This window comes from Chroicocephalus ridibundus, chromosome 5 (genome assembly GCF_963924245.1).
Source record: "Chroicocephalus ridibundus chromosome 5, bChrRid1.1, whole genome shotgun sequence".
Lineage (NCBI taxonomy): Eukaryota > Metazoa > Chordata > Aves > Charadriiformes > Laridae > Chroicocephalus > Chroicocephalus ridibundus.
In genome coordinates, this window is record NC_086288.1 from 37984864 (window position 1) to 38005392 (window position 20529).

The window sequence follows — 20529 nt, forward strand, 5'->3', positions numbered from 1 at the left end:
AAGATAATTATTTAACACAAAAAGGAAGGGAGGATGTGGCTGGTATGACCTGCTCTTAAACTTGAGACAGGTGTGGTGTGAATGTAAAGTTGTCATCACTAACAATTAAAGCTATAGTATAGCCTTGTGTTTACTCATGGATTCTTATATCGCACTTAATGTTTGGCTGCATTAAAACCATCCATTTCCACAGGCCTGCAATTTCTGACGACTGAGGGCTGAACATTGAATAAATTCAGTATGTAGGGAAAAGTCCCTGCCTTGTTATACTGCTTTTCCACCACTGAATTCTTTCTACTCGTAGGCTTCCCCCAGGTGGGTTGTCTGTCTGGGCTGCCCCGGTTGGGGCACAGCGTGGTTTCCTAGAATCATAGAATGGTTAGAAGGGACCTTAAAGATCATCTAGTTCCAACCCCCTGCCATGGGCAGGGACACCTCCCACTAGACCAGGTTTTTCAGCAGATACTTCTGTGTCGTCCTCACTGGGGCAGGGGATTGCTGAGGCTGTAGCGGGGAGTGGGCGGCACTGTCTGTGGTACAGTTTTCTTCAACTAGGAAACGCTCCTCTGGGACCTGTGACCAGCTGGCCAGCCTCTGAAACTGGAGCGTGGAATTTGGGAGCTGTAATAGGTTGTTAGGGTCCTCTGGGGGTCTTCTGTAGCATACCTGTGACTTACAGCGAATGAGGCTTTTGAAAGCTGTCTGGTCCTGGTGTAAGTGGTAAGATTTGCTGAATCCTTTGGGTGAGCTTTCTTTGTTTTTTACCAATCTACAAGAAAAACAACGAAGACACCAATAGGCCCTGAAACTTCTAGTTTGAATTGTCTTGTCCCAGGTTCTGAGTTATTGAATTTCACTGTACCACATTCTGTTGAACTGGGATTTGGACACCTGAGGCATGATGCTGGCTTGCAGGTGGTCATCAAGTCTGGGTACCTCAGAGCCTTCTTTTTTTCTAATTTCAATTAAAATTTGGCTTTAGTTCACTGATTTGAAACATTATGCTGTTCCAAGTAGGAGGGTTTTGTGTGTGCGTGTGGAGGATAGGAGTGTGGGATTCAGGATTTTTTTTTTTTTTTTTGCATACACTCTTGAACTTTAAAGGTAATTAAAAACAAGGAACTTACTTTACTGGTCAGTTTGTTACTTGGCTTATGTTGTAAAGTGTTTATCATAATTTTGGCTCTTGATTTAGCCCATCTAGAGAATTTTTTTAAATGAGACACTGTATTGAAAGTCAGCAAGGTAATATCTTTTTCTTCTGGAACATATTTTTATTTTTAGAAGAAACCATTATTAGGGAGATGTTTTGCACTGCTTAGGTCTCTTGACCCTTCTTATCTTGTTGAAAATCTAGCTTCAGTAAATCTTTTAGTATTAGACTGCTTTGTTGCATGGATTCTTTGGTAAATAGATTAATCTCTGGGTCTTGTGACTGTATTAATCTTGCTCTGCTGCTTGGGTTTGTTGAGGGATTTCTGATAATTAGGACGTCTTTGTGCTTGGTTTCAAAACAGTTACTGTATTTTCCCGGGATTCTAATGGTGAAGTCGGAAACGGTGGAGACCATCAAATGTATTAGCAGTGAGAGGTTATTTGGTTACTTTTGCTTTCCATGTTGTGTAAAAAGCTTATAAATACTTCAGTAGTTTTTGTAAGATACAGACCTGAAACAGAACCTTCTAAAAACATAGTAAATGTGGGATTCGGTGTTGATGTGTTCATGTAGGAGATGTTAAAAAGAAAACAAACAGAATTCTTTAAAAAGTGCAGGCATTTTATTGCATCTTCTGATACTTCACTATGGGCGTTTGTAAACTGCGGACTACTGCAAGGCTAAATCAAGTATTTTAATAATGTCAAAATTATTTCTACAGTAACACAGTTCTTTAATGGCATCCAGGACTTTGGACAATCACATGGTGTCACTTCTTGCTGAAAAATTTGTGTTTATCAGAAGGGTTTGTTTGATTTGCCTTCTCATGCCTTTCATTAATACGTTTGGAATAAAAATGTTGATGCCAGAGCCAGGTACCAAGAGGGCATGGAATATTTCTTGTGAAGAAATGAAAGCTCTTGAGTGTATGTTTCTTGCAAGTCTGTTTCAGCATATTTCTTCCAATTACTTAACTTTCAAAATTTTACTGTTGCTTCAGTCTTATTTTAGGATGCTTTTTAGTATCACGTGAATAGCAAATGAAGGAGGCCTTTGTTTGTTTTACACGATGCTGCTTGGTCAGTATTTTTTTTGGTTTTTTGGATAAATTGTCAACCCATAAACCTTTTTCCATATGTGGTGTGTGTTGTTATTCGTAAAGCACGCACTCACCCACAAAACACACTCCAGGAGTTAATCTGGACACATGTGAGCCATCTCAGTGTTGTGAATGCATTCCAGGCCTCTGAGACTTTCCTCTGCTGGCTTGAGGTCAGAAATAAAACTTATTCTTGGTAATAGTCGTATTAAGCACTCAAACAGCAGGCTATTCAACTGAATGAAATGCCATGAACCAGAAGGGCAATGAGAGCATTTTTTTTGTTGTTGTTTTAATTTGCTTAAGAGAATGAGATTACAGCCAGAAAATTGTCTTGTCAGACAGCCAGATATTGACTTCTTGGTCTTCCATTGCCAAATGCTCAAGCTTCTCCAGCTCCCCCCTGCCCAAGCCCTCTGCCAGTTCACCACGAGAGCCAAGAGTGAAAGCTTAGACTAGCCCTTTCCTTGTTCGTTGGGCAAAATGTTACCCATCAGAGATCTAGGCATTATTTTTTACAAGATCTGAAAATTTGTGTAAGGTGTGTTTACTTAAAAACTAACAAAGCTCTGTTTTTCTTGAAGTCGTCTCTTATTTGGAGGTGATATAAAAGTATATTTATGACTTGAAAGCACAGAGGGTGCTCTGATTTGCTAACATATAACTCACTTTTAGTAACCGTACTAAGGGAAACTTGGTATTAAATATTAACTTTAATTTAGAAAGTCTGGAAAAGCTGAACTTCTGTTTCAGGTCACTTGTGTTGGTATGAAGTACTTGACAGGTTTTTTAATTTTTAAAAAGAAGTTATTCTGTGAGCATAAAGAATGTGTGTAAATATTTGTGTTTTCAAGTGTTTGATGTTCCCAACTTGTGCCTTCTGTGTGCTTCCCAGCCCTTTAGCCTGTTGCTTCCAGTTTCTTTGTATTTCTTGGTTTCGTCCCTTCGTGTTGTAAATCATCCGTGTTGTCAAATAGGTTTAAAACTAAGCTAATGGGCTCATAAGTGACAAAAATTGAGATGTACAAGTTGTGTACAAAAGCCTTCTTTCTTCAGTCAAAAGAATAAATGTATTGAAATAATAGATGGCGTCCTTGATTCACTTGTTTTATATGTACCTTTGAAAAACTAGTCCTTTGTGTCAACCGTAGCCGTTACTGTCTCTCTTCTCTGAATTATCTTTCCAGTTTTTTAGTTCAGGTTTCCAAGTTCAATCAGTTCCTGTAAAGCTGTTAGCATAGTACTGAGGGTCTTTTTTCTGCCATGGTATCAAATCGAGCTTAAATACAAGTTTTCATTGCTGATAAACCTTTATAATTCCACTCAAATTAGTTCTGTAAAATGTTTTTTGGGTTCTTTTTTTTTTTAAGACTTCCTAGGTTTAATTGAATGAAAAAGAGAATTATAAGTAACTTTTATAAAGTCTGTGTGAAATGAGGCCCGCTGCAACTCAATTAGTTTATTACTGGGACTTGTGCTGTCTTCTTCGAGTGTGTCTCGGGATCAGTGTTGAGTTCCCCTTCTGCTGTCCCTCGGGAATTTGAAGTCACTTGCAGCAAAAATAAGTCTGATTTGCCTTATGTAAACTCGGATATTTACCAAGTGAGGCCACACCGATGCCACAAGGTGCTCAGCTATTGCCAAAGCTTAACAAGAAGAAATACCTAAGCATCTATTAAACAGCATTGCTGCTCAAAAAATCCTTTATGCCACAGCTTAAAATATAAAAATGATGTAATTAATTCCCAAAGCACTTAATATTTTTGAAGTAACTCCAGAAAGCTCTATTGCCCAGCACAGTAGGAAGCTGACTGGTAGACTTTCTGACAGTAGCCTGAGCGTAGAGCTGTCCTGTGATCTCCCTGCACCCTCACTGCTGTGACCAATGTTCCCCAAATGCCAAAGGAGTCCTGTGCCCACCATCCCCAAGATATAGTTAAGGATACGTTGTTGACCCTAAACTACCTGGAGTTATCAGGTGGTTCACTGAAGGGCAAATAGTCTTTGCATATACTTCCGTGGCCAGCTGTACTCCCTGAGCGCCCTGTGTGTGACTCTAACCTTAACCTAGTAAATAGCTAACCTCTAATAGCCAACCTCTTACTTCTTGCTCAGCTTGTACCTTCTCTAAGTTCACAGGGCAAGTTAATAATTTCAGAGAGTATGCGTTCTTGCATTTGGTCTTGAGTTCAGGCTTTTTTTCACGTGCCGTTGGAAAGAAAATCAAGATAGCCTTGGAAGGAAACTCTTCTGTAATTTCAGGTTATTTGGGTAGAAATTCATGGCTTCTTGATATATTAAAATGAAAATGTATTATTTCAATGTTTTAAAAAGAATAATAACCAAAACCACAAAACAAGGCATTTGCTGTTCTTAACTTTTAAATTAATTCACGGTCTTCCAAACAAACAAACAAAACCAAAAAAACCGAAACCACAAAACAAACCAAAAACGAAAAAAGAAGCAAGCACAAAGAAAGGGAGTGCAACTCAATGTCAAAGTGCAGAACAGACCCCTGGGTGAGACAACTGTACAGAGCCAGCTACATCATGACTGTAACACTGGAGAATCTTCTCTGGTAAAACTTGCCGTGGAAACTTGAGGAGCAGCTGCCTCTGTCTGTCAGCATGGTCTGTCATCCGTACGGTACCCACCCGAGCAGAGCTGGCAGTGGCAGAAAGGAGCACGTAGTACATTTGCTGTGTCAATACATAACTTGTGATCCTAAAGCAATCTCTGGGAGGCTGCAAAAAGGCCTTCCCAATTCTCCAGGACAGAATTTCAATTTAACGGAGGGAGCCAAGGACACTGGTGAGTGCAGGTTTCCCCAAACTGCATGCTTTTTCATGGCAAGTTTTGGGACGCTGTGCGTACTAAATGGAAGGGAGCAATTAGGATTTGGGCCAAGTGGAGGGAAAGTGTTAATGTGAACTGCAGATAGCTTAAATCTGTTGCTTGTGACAGCAATCCGCAGCCAAATCTTGCTTTGTTTTCTAGTCAGTTCAGTTGTGGAAGAATGGGTATCAAGCAAAAGCAGTGCGGTCTTGGTGTTCTGCGCTCAGAGGAGGGAAGGAAAGGAGGCCGTGGGATCCCCTATTTGAGAACAGCCATAAAGTATCTACAAAATTTTCAAGAAAATTATCTCATTGGTGATCATTTTCATGGACACATCCAGCCAATGTACTTGTTCTAGAGCTCCTGGCTGCTTCCCGTACCTTCACAAGTGCCAAAAAGCTGTAGTTAAAAGTACAGCTGGAACCTACGTAGAACTTTTACCAGATTCTGCAGGATTTGGCTGGCCATAAAAACGTGTGGGGCCTTGGAGCTGCTGCTTCATTCATTCAGTCTTTTTCTGGTATCTGAGACTGCCAAGAGAGGTGACAATTTCTTTCCTCCCCTGGTAGTTTCTTAGGGCTTTTTGCCCTGTAGCAGCTGCTTTGAGGTCTCTAATTCATTTCTATGCCGGCCATCAACCATGTGTCTGCTTGTTGTGTCTAAATACTAGTATTAGCGAAAATATAGAAGGGAATGCGGCAGAAATGTAGTGAACTAATTTCTTTGAATTGAGGATGAGGAAAAAGCAAATGGTAGACATATTTGCCAGTCTACAACAATTGTTAGGTTCATGAATGAGCAAAAAACCTCAGGTCTTTATGAAGTGGAGCTGGTGAAATGGGTTAAAAATGCTGGTGAGGGCAGGAAGGCAGAGGATCTAACGTGACAAATCCGGAACTTCATTTGGCAGATGTGCACATGTCCTCTACATAGAAACAATGACCTTATAACTCGAAACCACTGTAGTTGTATCACCCATTGCAGATGAAAAGTTTACAGTCTGACTACTGTTTCTTAAACTGGACAGTTTCCCTGAGGCTACTAACCATTTGCAGATCGGTTGCAGATAAAATCCGGCAGATGAGCCACCCTTTGATATGTTGGACACTACAAATAATAATCGTGATCTGTGTTAAATGTAACTGAGGATGTTGTTTTAAAAGGAGAAAGTCTCAGCCCTTACAGGCTTCCCTGTCGGTTGTTATCTGGATTACATGTGCTGTGCTGATCTTTCAAAGAGAGGTCAGGTCCCGCCGGATGCTTTAGCTGAGACGCAGCGCAGCGTGGAGGCTGTGAGGAAGGCTTGTGACGATGCTGGGACGGTGTGAGTCACTCCTGAGCTATGTTTCTAGACCCGGGGGCAGTGAGCAGAATGCAGAGACACCTTGGGTTTCCACAGAGCCAGTTTCGATCTAGCTCTGTTGCTCCTGAGCCGATTCCCTGTGGATCTACCTTCTGCACTTCACTCTCCTGGGTTTCTGTGGCTTATTTCACCAGTGGAGCAGTGCTGTCGAAATGCATGGAGACTGTGGTGGGTATTGCCGGGCTCCTGACTTAATGAGCCCTTCCCAGTGGGGCTGGAGAGCAGAGATCAGAAGCAGTAGTTAGCTCTGCTGGTATCAGTGGAAGGCCAGTGGAGGCCAAAGCTAATAACAAGGCAGCCTGTGTCTCGGTTCCTCATGCAGAACGCCACAGACGTGGTGTCCTCATGCCTTGCCCTCCCGGTCCTCTACAGCCTGAGAGCCGATTCACCTCAGTCACCGTGCCCAGCCTTTGTAGCAGTCTTCTGCTTTTAGTCACACTCTCGCTAATCATCCCTCTTCCTCTGTGCCCAAAGCTCAGGAGTGCTGCTGAACACCGACCAGCCACGAGTCCCACGCCCTGTGCTCCTGGAATATCCTCCTGGCTGCCACCTGTCTCCTGGAGAAGGAGACGGTGGTGCTTCTGCCTGGGTCTCCCATGTCTTGTCATCCAGCATCATCCTAGGCCAGCGAACCTTCAGGAAATGTTCGCTGCTGTTTGACATCACGTTTGTCACACCTATGTTCTTGTGCCAGACTCAGGAAAAGGAGTGGAAAGGTATTTGTGTCTCATGTTTTAGGACATTCTAGGGCTGTGCAAGCAGGTAATTAACGTTGGTCATATTTCTCAGTACACTTAGGAATGCTTTGTTATGGACTTGGTGCTCAAATCGGTTGAGAGTTGGGTTTCTAATTCCATTGGAAGGGCTTCTGTGGGGCAGGGATGGGATCTCTCCCATCTCTCACCTATTGTCCCTGGGAGTGCTTTGGGGAGGGGTGCCGCCTTTCGCTGATGGCTTTAGCTGAGCTCTGCTTGGCGTTGCTTTTTGTGTTCAAGGTGAATCGTCAGACTCACTGGTAAATTCAGGAGATAGCAGTAATCTCTACTGAGGAATGTGCATAGTTTTAATGTCCAGTTTTTGAGTTCAAACACATGATTTTAAGCTGCTGTGGAGGTATGCATTCAGTGTTTAAGAACAAATGTTGATTGCTTATCAGTTGATAAGCAGTATCTTGGTTTGCAAAACAATCCATAAGCTGTTCCATAACAAGACTTGGTTTAAAAGTTTGTAAATAATGATGCTTAAGATGTGGGCCAAAAGACTGTGTTATGAAACCAAGGGTATGCATTTTATTATGCACGAGGAATTCAGTGTTATATCTCTAACCCTTTTTTAACTTACACTAAGCAAAGCGTGTGACATATGGTACCCCTCTGGAAAGACTAGGGAGGTTGAAAAACCTGTTTCCCCTTTAATATGGGTCGGATTAAGATTCTGAGAGATTGCCTGCTGCTGTGGACGGGGTTTTCATGTGTTGGTGTGTTTGGTTTCTCCATCACACAACACTTGTTGTTGGTCCTTTGGCAGCTGCACCACCTGCTGACTTGTAAATGCCTGTCTTTGTTGAGGCCAGTGTGGGGGAGAAACTAGTGTAGCAAATGGAGGGACAGTCTTGAATGTCAGTAAATAAATAAAAAAAATCAGTTGTGACATGACAGACAGATATCTCATTAGCAGTTATTAGAAATTAAACTCTGGTAGGCAGTTTGTAGACCAGCCGTAAGCAGTCACTGCTATTGGGTTGCCTTGTGTTCTTAACTACGAAGGCCCTGGTCACAAAGAAGTAGTTGGCAGTACCTCTATGTTTTTACAGTTGTTGGTAAAGTTATTGAACAAAAAATACAGAGCCAGCCAAGTCAGGGAATGGAGTAAGCAGTACATCAGCTTTATTCACAGCTTCCAGCCTTTTCAGGATCTCCTGTATGTGATAACGAGTGAAAATCTTGTCCCTACGACCATCTCTGTAACCCCAGGTACAAATGCAGTGTTTTAAGGCATAGAGTTGAAGATCTGACAAACGATATAGGTATTAGGTCTTGGTGTTGAGCTGTCTGATGCATAGAAGTGGATTTAGATCTGATGGATCCCTGCAGCAGGTGTGATGAGATGAAAGGGATTTCAAAGTGCTGAGAAAGAGCCATCTAGAGGTGCTAATGGGGGATGTTAAAGAGAAGGGTCTTCCAGATTCCCTCAGAGTGGGGTTTAACAGTACAGCCAAAACAGTTTGAATGGCTTGTTCCCGCCAGAAGGGATTTTTTTTAGGGACTGGCAGAGTGTTCCAGTGACTCATAGAATCATAGAATGGTTTGGGTTGGAAGGGACCTTAAAGATCATCTCATTCCAACCCCCCTGCCATGGGCAGGGACACCTCCCACTAGATCAGGTTGCTCAGAGCCCCATCCAGCCTGGCCTTAAAAACTTCCACGGACGGGGCTTCCACCACCTCTCTGGGCAACCTGTTCCAGTGTCTCACCACCCTCATGGGGAAGAACGTCTTCCTAATGTCCAGTCTGAATCATCCCATCTCTAGTTTTAATCCATTCCATGTAGTCCTACCATTACCCGACATCCTAAAAAGTCCCTCACCAGCTTTCTTGTAGGCCCCCTTAAGATACTGGTAGGCCACTATAAGGTCTCCTTGGAGCCTTCTTTTCTCCAGACTGAACAACCCCAACTCTCTCAGTCTGTCCTCATAGGAGAGAATTTTCACCATCTTGAGTTCTCTCTTATATTCGTTAAGCGTCAGCACTGTTCCTGATGTTTTTCCCTTGTGGGTGCAGTGCCGGGTAAGGCGGAATCAAGAGAGTTGAGTCGTTCTCCATAAGGGCAGTGATCCGTTACATCGGCTGAAGCTGCACCGTGTCACTTCATCTTAATAGGCAGAGGCAGCGCAGATGGGCTGAACCCAGCTCATCCGCCTGCTTCGCCGCCAAGCCGGGGTGGTCCCACGTGCCCTTCGTGCCGGGGCAGCTGCATGTGGGCTGGCTGCGGGTATGCATGTGACCTCTGCTCATTGGGCTTGGACCATTAAACTCAGACCATTAGCCTGAGTCAAAGAGGAGGTGTCTTTGGTAAGGGGTTTGGCTCATGGAGGCATCAGATGCTCTCCCAGTTCCTGAGAGAAAGTCCAGCCCATTTGGCGATGGAAAGCTGTTAGTTTGATTTTTCCATCTTGTTTTATGGCGGTGTTCAGAGCTGCGTTTAGGTTGCAGGGTGGTGACCTGAGAGGGGCCATGCTTCGCCGCCGCCGTAACCCTACAGATGCGTGACCTCTGTAGGTGTTTCCCCATTTCACTTGAAAATGTCTTAAGTGGTTGGTGTTCTGCTTCTAAGAGTGCAAAAAACTGCTCAAGGCAGATCAGAGCAGTGTCTCCAGTAAGGTCATCTGGTAATTGATTCATCCCCAAGTGATACTTAAAAACAAAACAAAAGAACCTCAGGTCCCTTTCAGAATCCTACAGTCGCTCATAGGAAGGAAAAACAAACCCAGAAGATAAAAATTTGGAGTTATTAAAAGCAGCCTCTGTTTCAGGAAATACCTGAGCTAACAAATAAATTTAGGCTTGGAGAATACTTTGTGGAAAGTACTTTAGCGTTTTTCTAATGTTTGCCTCGTTTGCACAGCAGAGTAATCCCAGCTCTGGGACGATGTGTCCACTAGCAGCTTTTGAGCTGAATTTTTGGGTGAGGATTGATTTGACATGCAAATATGTACTTCAGTGTGATCATTTGCCTGATAGTCTGGGAATAATTTTCATGTGACCTACCATTGATGCTTCGAGTAAGATTAATTTCTGTTGGAAGAAATGCTGTGAAATGTGCTGCTGTAAATTCAGCTGCTCCAAAAAAAAATAAATGAATGTGAGCCTTCGCTATCTCTTTTTAAAACATGAAATCAATTTATAAAGCTTTCGTTTAAAGTATAAGCTGAAATAAGAGGAGTTGTATGTTTGAACGTGGGAAAGATTGTATCTGTCTAAATGAATTTTAATGCTTTATTTAAACATATGAATATAAAAGATGTGTATTGGGGTATAAACCTCTGAAATTAGCTGTGGTATAATCTTTTCTTCCCCTTCCTCATGTTTTTACTGTATCTGCGTTTTTTGATTCATAAATATAAAGAAACTGAGCAACACGTTTTTTCTTAAAACCAAAACCGCCAAAAGCAAAAAGGAACATTGCCGTTCTACTTCAGCTAATACCTGCTGTTGCCTCTGTGGTTGGAAAGGCGAACTCCGTTTTTGTTTTGTTTGTTTTGTGTTTTTTGCTTTGGTTGGTTGTAAGCCAGCAATATGAAATGGTTGTAGGCCAGCCATAGAAAATAACTCACTGTATTTTCTCTTGATTATAGTACTACTGAGATATTTCTGTTGGGCGTTCTGTCAGAGCGCAGTTTCCAACGCGTGCTGGTTCTTTTGTTTCTGGATGTGAGTTGTCATGGTAATAAGCCAGGGAGCTGCAGCGCGGAGCTCCTCACCAGCTCAACCCACCTCGGTGGTGGCTGTTTGCAACAAGTAACCTCTGGCGAGGCTGATCGGGGTCTCCCTCAGCACTGGGGGCTTGTAGAAAATCCCAGTTTACAAAGTGGAGGAGGCCCTGATGCTCCAGATGATTCTGGAAATGAGCGTGCCGCTGGCTGGGTTGGGATTGAATTGTTCTTGGGAACTGATTTTTTTTGTTCTCAGCCAGAGTGTGAGGTTTGTGTTTCTGGGATGGTTTGGGGGTTTTGTGCTTGGCAAAGGGAGCAATGCCACAAGTAGAGGGTGGAGCTCGGTGGCGTTCAGCAGTTGGGACAGTGCTGGAACCTACCTGGGCACTCACTGCCGGGATCCTCCGTCCCAACCACACGAGGAAACCAATTCCAAGGTCTTGTTTTAATAAGGTAAAATGCCAGTATTCCCAAGAAGTTAGATGAAACGTGAGCCGTTGGGACCGTTACAGCTTCAGATGCAGGCACATGATGACTGATGATTGTGCGGAGGTGACCTATCGTGTTATGCCTTCATCAGCCAAACAACTTTGCTGCCTCAGCCTGTTGCTAAATTCAAAAAGCTTGTTTGCAATGGAAAGCTTACAAAGTTCACATGAGCAGTTATTGTAGAAGAGTTGACAAAAGACAGCTCTTTAATGTCACTGCGACTTACTTGCTTATGATTTGGGGTACTTGCCCCGTTTAACAAATCTGGTAGGCTGTGAAGACCAGCGTACTATAAAGCGTATGTCGTGGGGATTTTTTTAATGATGCATTTGAAGAAGGAATCCTGTGTAGCTGTGCTTACCACTTAGATATGATGTTGAAGTACTGAAGTACTGTGACCTAGGCTTTATGGAAATTAAGGTGTGTGGGGTTTTTTTTTTTGTTTGTTTGGGTGGTTTTTTTTTTTTTTTTTTTTTTTAAAATAGATTGCTCTTGCCCACTACAAGGAGAATTGTATCAAAAGCTGGCTTTTGAGGAATCCTGTAAGCACAGCTAACTGCAAACCTTCTTTTTAGTAGGCAGCCCTGCCTGATATAATGTGGTCTCCTTTTCCTGGCCACCTTGGTTGCTCTTCCTGATGTTGTTCTCCAGGCTGAGGTCCTTTAAAATGCTTCTATCGTTACTGTAAGGTGCCAACTAGGAGTTACTTTCTGTCTGTTTACTCCAGAACCCTCGTGTATCACTTCATTTTCCCTGTTTGGTTCTTTTTTCCTGATTTTTTTTTTTTCTTTTTTTAACAAATCTTGTTATTTAAAAGCTGCCAATCATTATAGTCCTCTGTATTTGGATAAACTTTATCTAAAACTCACCTCTGCTACAAGTAGTTGTTCGAAAATAAGTCCAACTGTATTTAGTAGCTGATATATTTGTTAGTGCAAGATCGATTTTTTTCATTTAGTAGGATATTAAGTCTTATTCCATATAGCTAATGGAAAACATGGGACAAATAACAGACTGTCTCAAAACAATTTGAGACTCTTCTTAGCATTACCAAAAAAAAAAAAAAAAAGGAAAACCCCCTAGGAACTGGCATAACTCTGCAATAAAAGATGTGAATGTTTGTCCAATGAATGTGAAAATGGATAGAACAGATTTAATGCAAGCTTCCAACTGTTGGCTATAAATATTGAAAAGGTGCGAAAAGGCAATTATATATATTCTTAATGGTGAAAAATTTAAGTGCCTTTCATAATTATGGACTCTGCAGTCAGTAGGAGAGATCTCTTGTAGTGAAACCATTTTGTTTGCATTTGGACATGCGACCAACGTTTGGATTTTTGACTAGAGAACTTAGGCTTTTGTGTTAAGCATTTAATTGTCTGACTTCTGAGAGCCTGGAAAGCAGAAAAGAAATGCATAGTGCTACCCTGTAATTTCCTACGCTCATTAGTTTGTTCACTGACTTCTGCGAGATGGCAGGCTTTAATTTCCCATCTACCCTTTCCGCGTTTATCCCCATCTTATGGGATGATTATAATCATGGATGTCTTGATTTCTTTACTTTATTCTGCTAAAAGCTTTATGACCAGCAGGATATGTTGAATCAATTGGACTAATCTTGAGCCAGTGTTAAATGTCTGTTGGTGTGGGTGGGTCACTGAACCTTCCAACTCATTTTTATACATTTGAGCAGGTTCTGCTGGCAAGATTGAAAACCAAAACCTGTTTATATTATTATATGTAAATCTGTGAGGCATTATGTGGAAGTAGAGGTTTTTAACCCAGTTCCCACTAGAAAAAAAAAACAAACTAAAATGCAAAAATAAACATGTAATGAAATTGTTTTTTTGAGGGAAGCTCTTTTAAAAAGAAAATAATTCACAAAACAAACAAAATGTATTTGAAAGACAGGAAGGCTAATTTAAGTATCCCGTTGAAACATCTTGTTTTTCCACAACTATTTCACTGTGATCCTATGGTGTTTCTCTAGTCTGACTTTTAGAGGCAGTAATGCAGCTGAAGGCTTTGGATAAGCATATTTTTGTTCTCTACTGGGACAACTCCCAGTTAAGACAAACCAGGAAAATGGGATTTCTCCTTTTTCTTTATGAGGTTTTGGAGTTGTTCCCGATTAGCTTCATGTGCGGGTACTTCAGTTCCAGATTAAAATTGCCTGTTCCTCCTGTTTCTAATCCAGTTTAAAAATTCTACCCGTAACCCAGAACAAATGTCCCCATCCTCCCCACAGTAGAGCTAAAAATAACGATTTTTTTTTGTGTGTCAACAAGTCTTAACAAGATCAATACAATTTCTGTATTTCTTTCCCACTGCTGAACTGAAGCAGAGGAAGAGAAGACTTGGGTTGGCTTCATGGCCTGTAAACTGCCCGTCTGATGAAGGCTGATGCCCAAGCTTAGTCACGCCTGGTTGTCGTGGAGTCACGTTTTGTTATAAACTTCCTGAGGCAAAGTCATACAGGCTTAAGATGGTAAAGTCAGAACTTTAATGGCCACTAACAGGTTTGGCTGAAGTTCATAACTAATTTGTCTGCAACAGAACTTAAGTTCAGAAGTTGCCTTTTAATCCCAGACACCTCTTTGGAGTATGAGTAGGAAGGTATTTGTTTTTAGAAACTCCTCAGTTTCAAATTGTCTCATCATTGTCTTGGAGAGCTGTGGTTTTGAGGTAAGCCAAGCTGTTGCCTGGAACAGGCAGTCTATGGAAAGGCAGCTAGGCTGGTGGGTGGCAAACTGGGGACAGCAAAACTACTCTGCTACAGTCAGTTGTCTTCCTACCCATGTACCTGGCTTTGCTCCACACCTGTCTCTGATAATTCTTGCTTCCCACCCCTCCACTTCTTACAGTTTTCCTGTGCCAAGCAAAAGAAAAGGAAGAAATGATAAAGGCAGTGTAGTGCGGTGGATTGCGCTCATCAGAGCAACCCTGCTGAACTGTGTCCCCTTGAATCTGTGGCATGAATGTTGTGTTTCCAGGCTTGTAGTTTGCCTGGGAGCTCATGGTGCTGCTCCTTGGGAAGGGGAAGGCTGTGTTGGGCTGGATGGTGGCTGGGTAGGTCTGGCTTGCTCTTGGCAGGAAAACAGGAGTCCCACAGGAGTAGAGATGGGCAAACGGGATCTGAAACTGTGCTAAATGTGGGTGATGAACAGGATAGGAACTTCTTCAGCCCTGCTGTGAGATCACCAGAAAGGGTAGTGTCACCTGATTCTGTAGGTTTTCAGTTGGAAGAATCAAACTTCAGTATTAAAAATATCAAGTTTTGCTAAAGGAATTGCTAGTTGATCATTTTGCAAAACTGATAGACCAAGCTTTGCACCCTAGACTATGCTTAGGCATTGAATGTATTCAGAATTAGCAGTTTTATTCTCCCTTCAGGAATGAATTTTTATTAGTCTTTGATAGCTTACAGTTTTTGTATACTTTTTAAAATAGATTGATATAAAATAAATAGTTATTTCAGGTACATTTATGAAAGTAAATTACATTATCAATATTCATCCTTAAAATATGACCCGTGGGATTTCATTCACAGAAGTGCCAATTTGGGCCATTTGAGAGATGTAATTTCACTTACTTAAATATTTAATCTGTATCTCTGTAGCTGCCAATTCAGCATCAAGTCAATAAATTGTTTCCTATAACTTTGGCTTTAGATTTTTTAAGCCATGGATCTCTATGTACACTAGTAAGAATGGCTTGCAGAAAAATGCTGTGGTAGCTTACACTGAAGTTAAAAAGATTAATTTATCTTAAATTGTAGTGTAATAGGTTGGACTCTGGCAGGCTTCCTGTGTGGCGCTCTCCCCTCTTCCCCCCACCTGAATAAGAAGGTCCCGATGTAAGAAAAAGAATGTCAAAAATTTGTAGCACATGACAAATACTTTATTTTAATCTCTTCAACAAATTAGTCTTGGTGTGGTTCATTGATAAGTGCATACATACCTGGGCATGCTCCTGCACAGCTGCTGTGAGTGTGTTTAGGTTTTTTCCCCACTGCTGGGAAGCCGTAGGTGAAGATGAATACTTCATGTGTGCGTGGCAGCGATTTTGGTATCAGTAATACCTGATTTTTTTGGTCACGGTGTAAGTTGGTTTTTGTGGTTTTGCTCCTCTCTTGGCAGCTTAATATTTGCAAGATGTGAGGTTACCCTTAGGGTAAGGTCTTGCCTTCAGAGATGGGTTTGGCTACGGTGACTGATGTAGCTTTCCCCCCCCCGCCCTGCCTTTCCTTCAGAGGCAGTAACTTGTATGGTCTCCTGAGCTGCTGTTGGTGAGAGGCTGCCAGGTTAGTGTGAACCAGATGGGAACAAACCTACTCAAGAGCAGACATGTCTCTTCTGCGGACACGGAAATTTCTGTTTTGGCCAGATGGGATTGATGTTGCTGTCGTCCAGTCTGTTTCTTTTGGCGATGCTGGCACTGTTTTGGCCTTGGTGAGCAAGTACAGGCAGGCAGGTGCTAAATCAGTGGTAAAAAAAAATAAAAAAAAAAAATATAAGTGCTTGGTGTAGCTGCCTGAGTGGCTGAGAGTCAAATGATTTCAGGTGCTGGATGTGAGAAGAAAGGGACAAAGGCAGGATCCTGCAGCTACAAGGAAGGAGAGGCAGGACTTCAGCAACCTGGGTTTGGAGTGGGACTTTGTTGCTTACTAGGAAGAAAAACTTGGCGTTGCTGCTCTTGTTAGTATAGCACGATTTGGCGGGGGAAAAAAAAGCATTAAAATGCTTGAAGAAAAAAGGGAAGTTCCACTTGGAGCTAAAATAACTGTGTAGTCAGCCATATAGAAATGACAGACCCCTCCCTTCCTGCCAGCGGTTTCATGGTCTGTTTAAACCCACCGAAGACTTTGAGGTCCCACCTTCTCCCCACCGTGACTCCAAGACTGGACCTCGTGGGTCTCCTGCTGCCAAGAGAGAGGCTTGATGTTTGGTCCCCATGAGTGGGTGCTCCTCCTGGGGCCAGGGAGGTGGCAGGAGGACAGCGGGGAGGGACCGGGTGGGACCTCCCATTTTCACAAGAGTGAAACCCGGGCTTGGGGTGAGGTCTGGAGCTGCGGGGCGTGATGGGGAGTGGGTGCACCCACCCTCTCCTCCCAGCCGGGTGTACGGGTGGTTGGCTGAATGTGAGCTAAAGATGGGTTATTTTAACAAAGATCAGCCTTTCAAAACCTGGTGTACGCTCAGCAGGCAGATCTTTTTCAGACTAAGGTGAATATCGGGTGCTTTGAAAAGGTCCTTTTTTTTTTCTTTTTTTTTTCTTTTTTCCCCTATCCTTCAAGACAGTGAATTAAGGAATTACCTTGTATTTTATTTGTATCCTTTGAGCTAGAATAAACCAAACTATTATAAGATGAAAGCTTCTCCGCGCTTGTTTGCCACTTCACAGAAATGAGTGAATTTCTCACTAAGAGGGCAATGAATTTCTTAGCTCAGCATTTTGCTTGTTTCACAAGCGTGGCCTGTAGTTTCACAGCGTAATGCAAACCAGGACTGAAAACAGTGTAAGTCTAGGATTTTTAGAGAGGTTTAACTTTTCCAGTCCAAAGTAGTGAATTTTGACGTGTCTATCACTTTACCAAAGTAAAAAATTCTCCATTAAGCTAGTATGAATTTGGGGCCAACATTTTGGTTTGGGTTTGTCAGGTTTGTGTAACTGGTGTTGCCGAATACATTTTAAGCACAAGTGAAATGGATAGAAATGTCTAGGCATAAACATATGCTTAATTTTATTAGAACTGAGAGTTGAAGAAGGGCTGCAGACCAATGTGTTTCTATGGATCTAATTGAAATCGAGCACTCTTAAAACTTGAGTCTCCCTGTTTCGTTTCGAAGTACAGTCAGAATTTTAAACTGAGCCAGCTGACACTGTGGAAACAAACAAATTAAGAAATAACACTGAATTAAACAAATCTCAGGCTGCTCCACACACAGCAACGCAACCATATGACTTTGGCTGCAGTACAAATTTAAGCGTAGATTAGATTTCAGTCTTTTAGCCTGCATTTAAATAAAAACATACTTTAAAAACTGCGCTAATTTGTGCTTCGCATTTAATTTTTGCTTTTGGAGTTTCCATTGAGATGTTTTTTCAAGCTTGTGCCACAAACTTTGCGTGGAACTTGGTTCTTGTAGGAAAATGAGCTGAGCCTTTGCATTGCTTTTTTTTGCTATTTTTTTTTTTTTTTTTTCCAATTTTGCTGTCTGGATAAGACTAGAAAGCAGAAAGTTGGTGGTTCCTCTGTGCTTTTATATAAATAGTCCTTCCCGTAGCAGAATATTTAACCAGTTGTAGGGTGATGATTAGCTTTGCTCTTCTTGACTTTTATAAACTGTTACAAAGTTATATTTTAAAATATGAAGGGGGAAACCCTGTAATGACCGACTTTCTCTGAAGTTTTCATGGCTCAATCTGCCACCTTGTGGTAATCTGAGTATATGTTTAGTAAAAACAACCAGCCGAAAAGCATGAGGCTGCTGCTTTCACCTGCAGGCTTTTCTATGTTCTGTGGATGAGTTAGAGGCTGCTCTCGGGGACGCTGCGCGCCAGCAGAAATGTTTGGGTAAGTCACAGTGGGGTTCAATTTTACTGCTGCTTTAAGGCTTTGGCTGGACTAGCCGGCATAAATCACAGAGGCAGGCTATGTCCTTCTTGAAAGATAAAGTGCTTTTCCTGAGAACTTTAAAATTTTAGCTTTTCGATAAGTGTCTAGAATATAAAAATCAAAAACTTTCATAGCTTACACACCTAACTTCATGTATGTTCTTTTTTTTTTTTTTTGTGAAATGGTTTTTGTTAAACCATCATTTCAAGCATTTGGAATCTGTTTAGAATTTTACAACTCTTGGCACAAATATTTTTGAAGGACTCTTGCATTCCATTAATTTACTGTAAATTAAGAAGTTGAATCAGCTACTTATGTGCAATAACGAATATGTTTGCTGAGTAAGCAAAGCATATTTTTTCCTGAGATAAAGGGAAAAGCGAGGTGGCCTAATGACAGTAATTTGATATTCTGATTTTTTCTTTTTTTTTAATTTTCCAAACTGCTTTCCTACTCTTTAATGCTGCAGACTGACTAGAAGCGTGCAGTGCCTACTGACAATATACGAAAATATATTCAGCTCTTTTGACTCTACTGTAGTTTTCTGTACCTGGCGCCGTTACGGAGAATTTAACAGAAAGAAATGATGCTGGTTATTTGTGACTTAAATTTCAGTGCCAAGGTTTTGGTGCTAGAGGGAGCTGTTTCCTGCTAGACACCCTCTGGAAAGGTACAGTTTAAAGGTCGGGCTTGCAGCACACTTTCTGGAAACAGTTGTCTGATTTAATGGCAGTGCACGTCAGCTGCAGTGTTATAATGACTATTTGCTTTGATAGGACCCACTGCCTGGAGCACCGGTCTGTTTTCTTGTTGCGTTTTTTGCAAATCAAAAGAAACACCTTAGTTCTCTGTGAGATGTCTTCAGCTTTACCTTCCCCACGTTGTTGCAGCTAGCAGCCATGATGGAAGCAAAAGTAAAGACTTGTTTGGGGTTTTTTTTTTTTTTTTCCCCCCCCGGTCCCCTTTTTTAGATCTCCAGGTGCAGATTTGAGAGGCAATGAGCTCCGCCAACCACCGTTCGTAGTATGGGGACTTATGGGATGTTGTATTTGCAAGTATTTGACAAGTATGCTTATATTTTGAAGAGGGGTTATTTATTTTTTTAAAAAGTGCTCCCTGAACTTACCTTGTTGTTTGTGGTACTGGTCAGAATGACTCCCTTCAGAGATTAAACGCATTCCCCCTGTTTGAGTCACTTCAGCTCCATTTCTCTGTGAGCATAACCTGCGTTCCTTACAGATTTGTACATCTGCAGGGTTGGTCACTAGGTTCGGGTCACCCAGTAGTTTTGGAGACTGAATGTCCATGGATCCCTTTTAGCACACACCGCCACTTCTAGGACCCCTGTAAGCCAGCATCCCTAATGGTTCCTTATTCGTCAGTGAATCCTTCAGCTGTGCCGCTCCAGAGAAGCCTCAGTGCAAGCTGGTGGCAGAGGGTTATTCTCCTTCTTTTCCGTGTCTGCCTGTTGTTAGACAGGCTTGCTGAAAATGAATTACAGTAGCACCTTCTGGCCGGGCGCTTTTCCATATAATCCACTCTGTGGGCGTCTGATCCTTGGTGGTCCACTCCCAGCTTCCCACGGTTGCCGGTGGCTAGTGCCACAGAGTCTGGCACATCCAGATGAGCAGCAGCGATGCCACGGGGACTGTCGGGCTTCCCTCTTACCCCGCTGCTGGCACAGAGCTGCCGGGAGCCTCTGCTCACCCCCAGCCTGTCTGGCAAGTGAGCAGGTCACTGACTGCGGCAGACATGTCATTTCACATGCTTTTATTCGTATATTTAAAAAAGAAAAAAAAAAAGGGTAAAAAGGCAAGCGACTACTGTATCTTCTCTTCAAAGCCTTCTGTGTGCAAGGTCCCTCCATCCCAAACCATGCATAATTACTTTTGTCCTTGCTATGTCCTCTGCTCCTCACAGGAGGACCAAAGCCTCTAGAGGGCAAGGGAACAGAAGGAGCAGAATAGAAGTGAAATCACAGCATTTTGACTTGTGAATTTCTTCCACTTTTTCAAACTGAATATTTGCTTGCGTCAGTGTGAGAAAAAGACGTTCTTTTCGATACTGAATGAAAGACATCTATTTAGTCTTAACCATTGAGTGTAACTCCTGGTGTATTTTCTGATCTGTACCGTGGCTTAAACAAGTACGGTAACATTTCTACACTTAATGTATTTAACTAGATTTTATTTTTATTTTTCTTACTTAAATACAAGTTCTCTGTGTGACTTCACTCCTAACGTTGTTGCCCAATACTGGATCTAGCATTCCTTCATTGTGTTGAAAACTGAAGTATTTCTGTACTTTGTGGTAAATTTTAAATACACAAATATTTCCCAGTGACCAAATCTTCCATAAATTTATAGCTTTGATATATTCAGTTATGTGAAAACATATTCTTACAGTAAGTTATGGGAATGGAATTGGCGTTAGTTTATTCTCAACTTTGTCAGTCTCAGCTAGCGGTTGTGAGTCACTGCTCTAATCTTCCGTGAATTGTGGATAATGTGTTGTCTCTTAACTAGCATGTTTTAAA

The 20529-nt window shown here is 42.0% G+C and overlaps 1 protein-coding gene across 4 annotated transcripts in view; it reads left to right on the forward strand.

The window, feature by feature from the left end:
* RAPGEF2 (Rap guanine nucleotide exchange factor 2) overlaps positions 1-20529 on the forward strand; it is a 195329-nt gene that overhangs the window by 40566 nt on the left and 134234 nt on the right. The window lies entirely within an intron of this gene.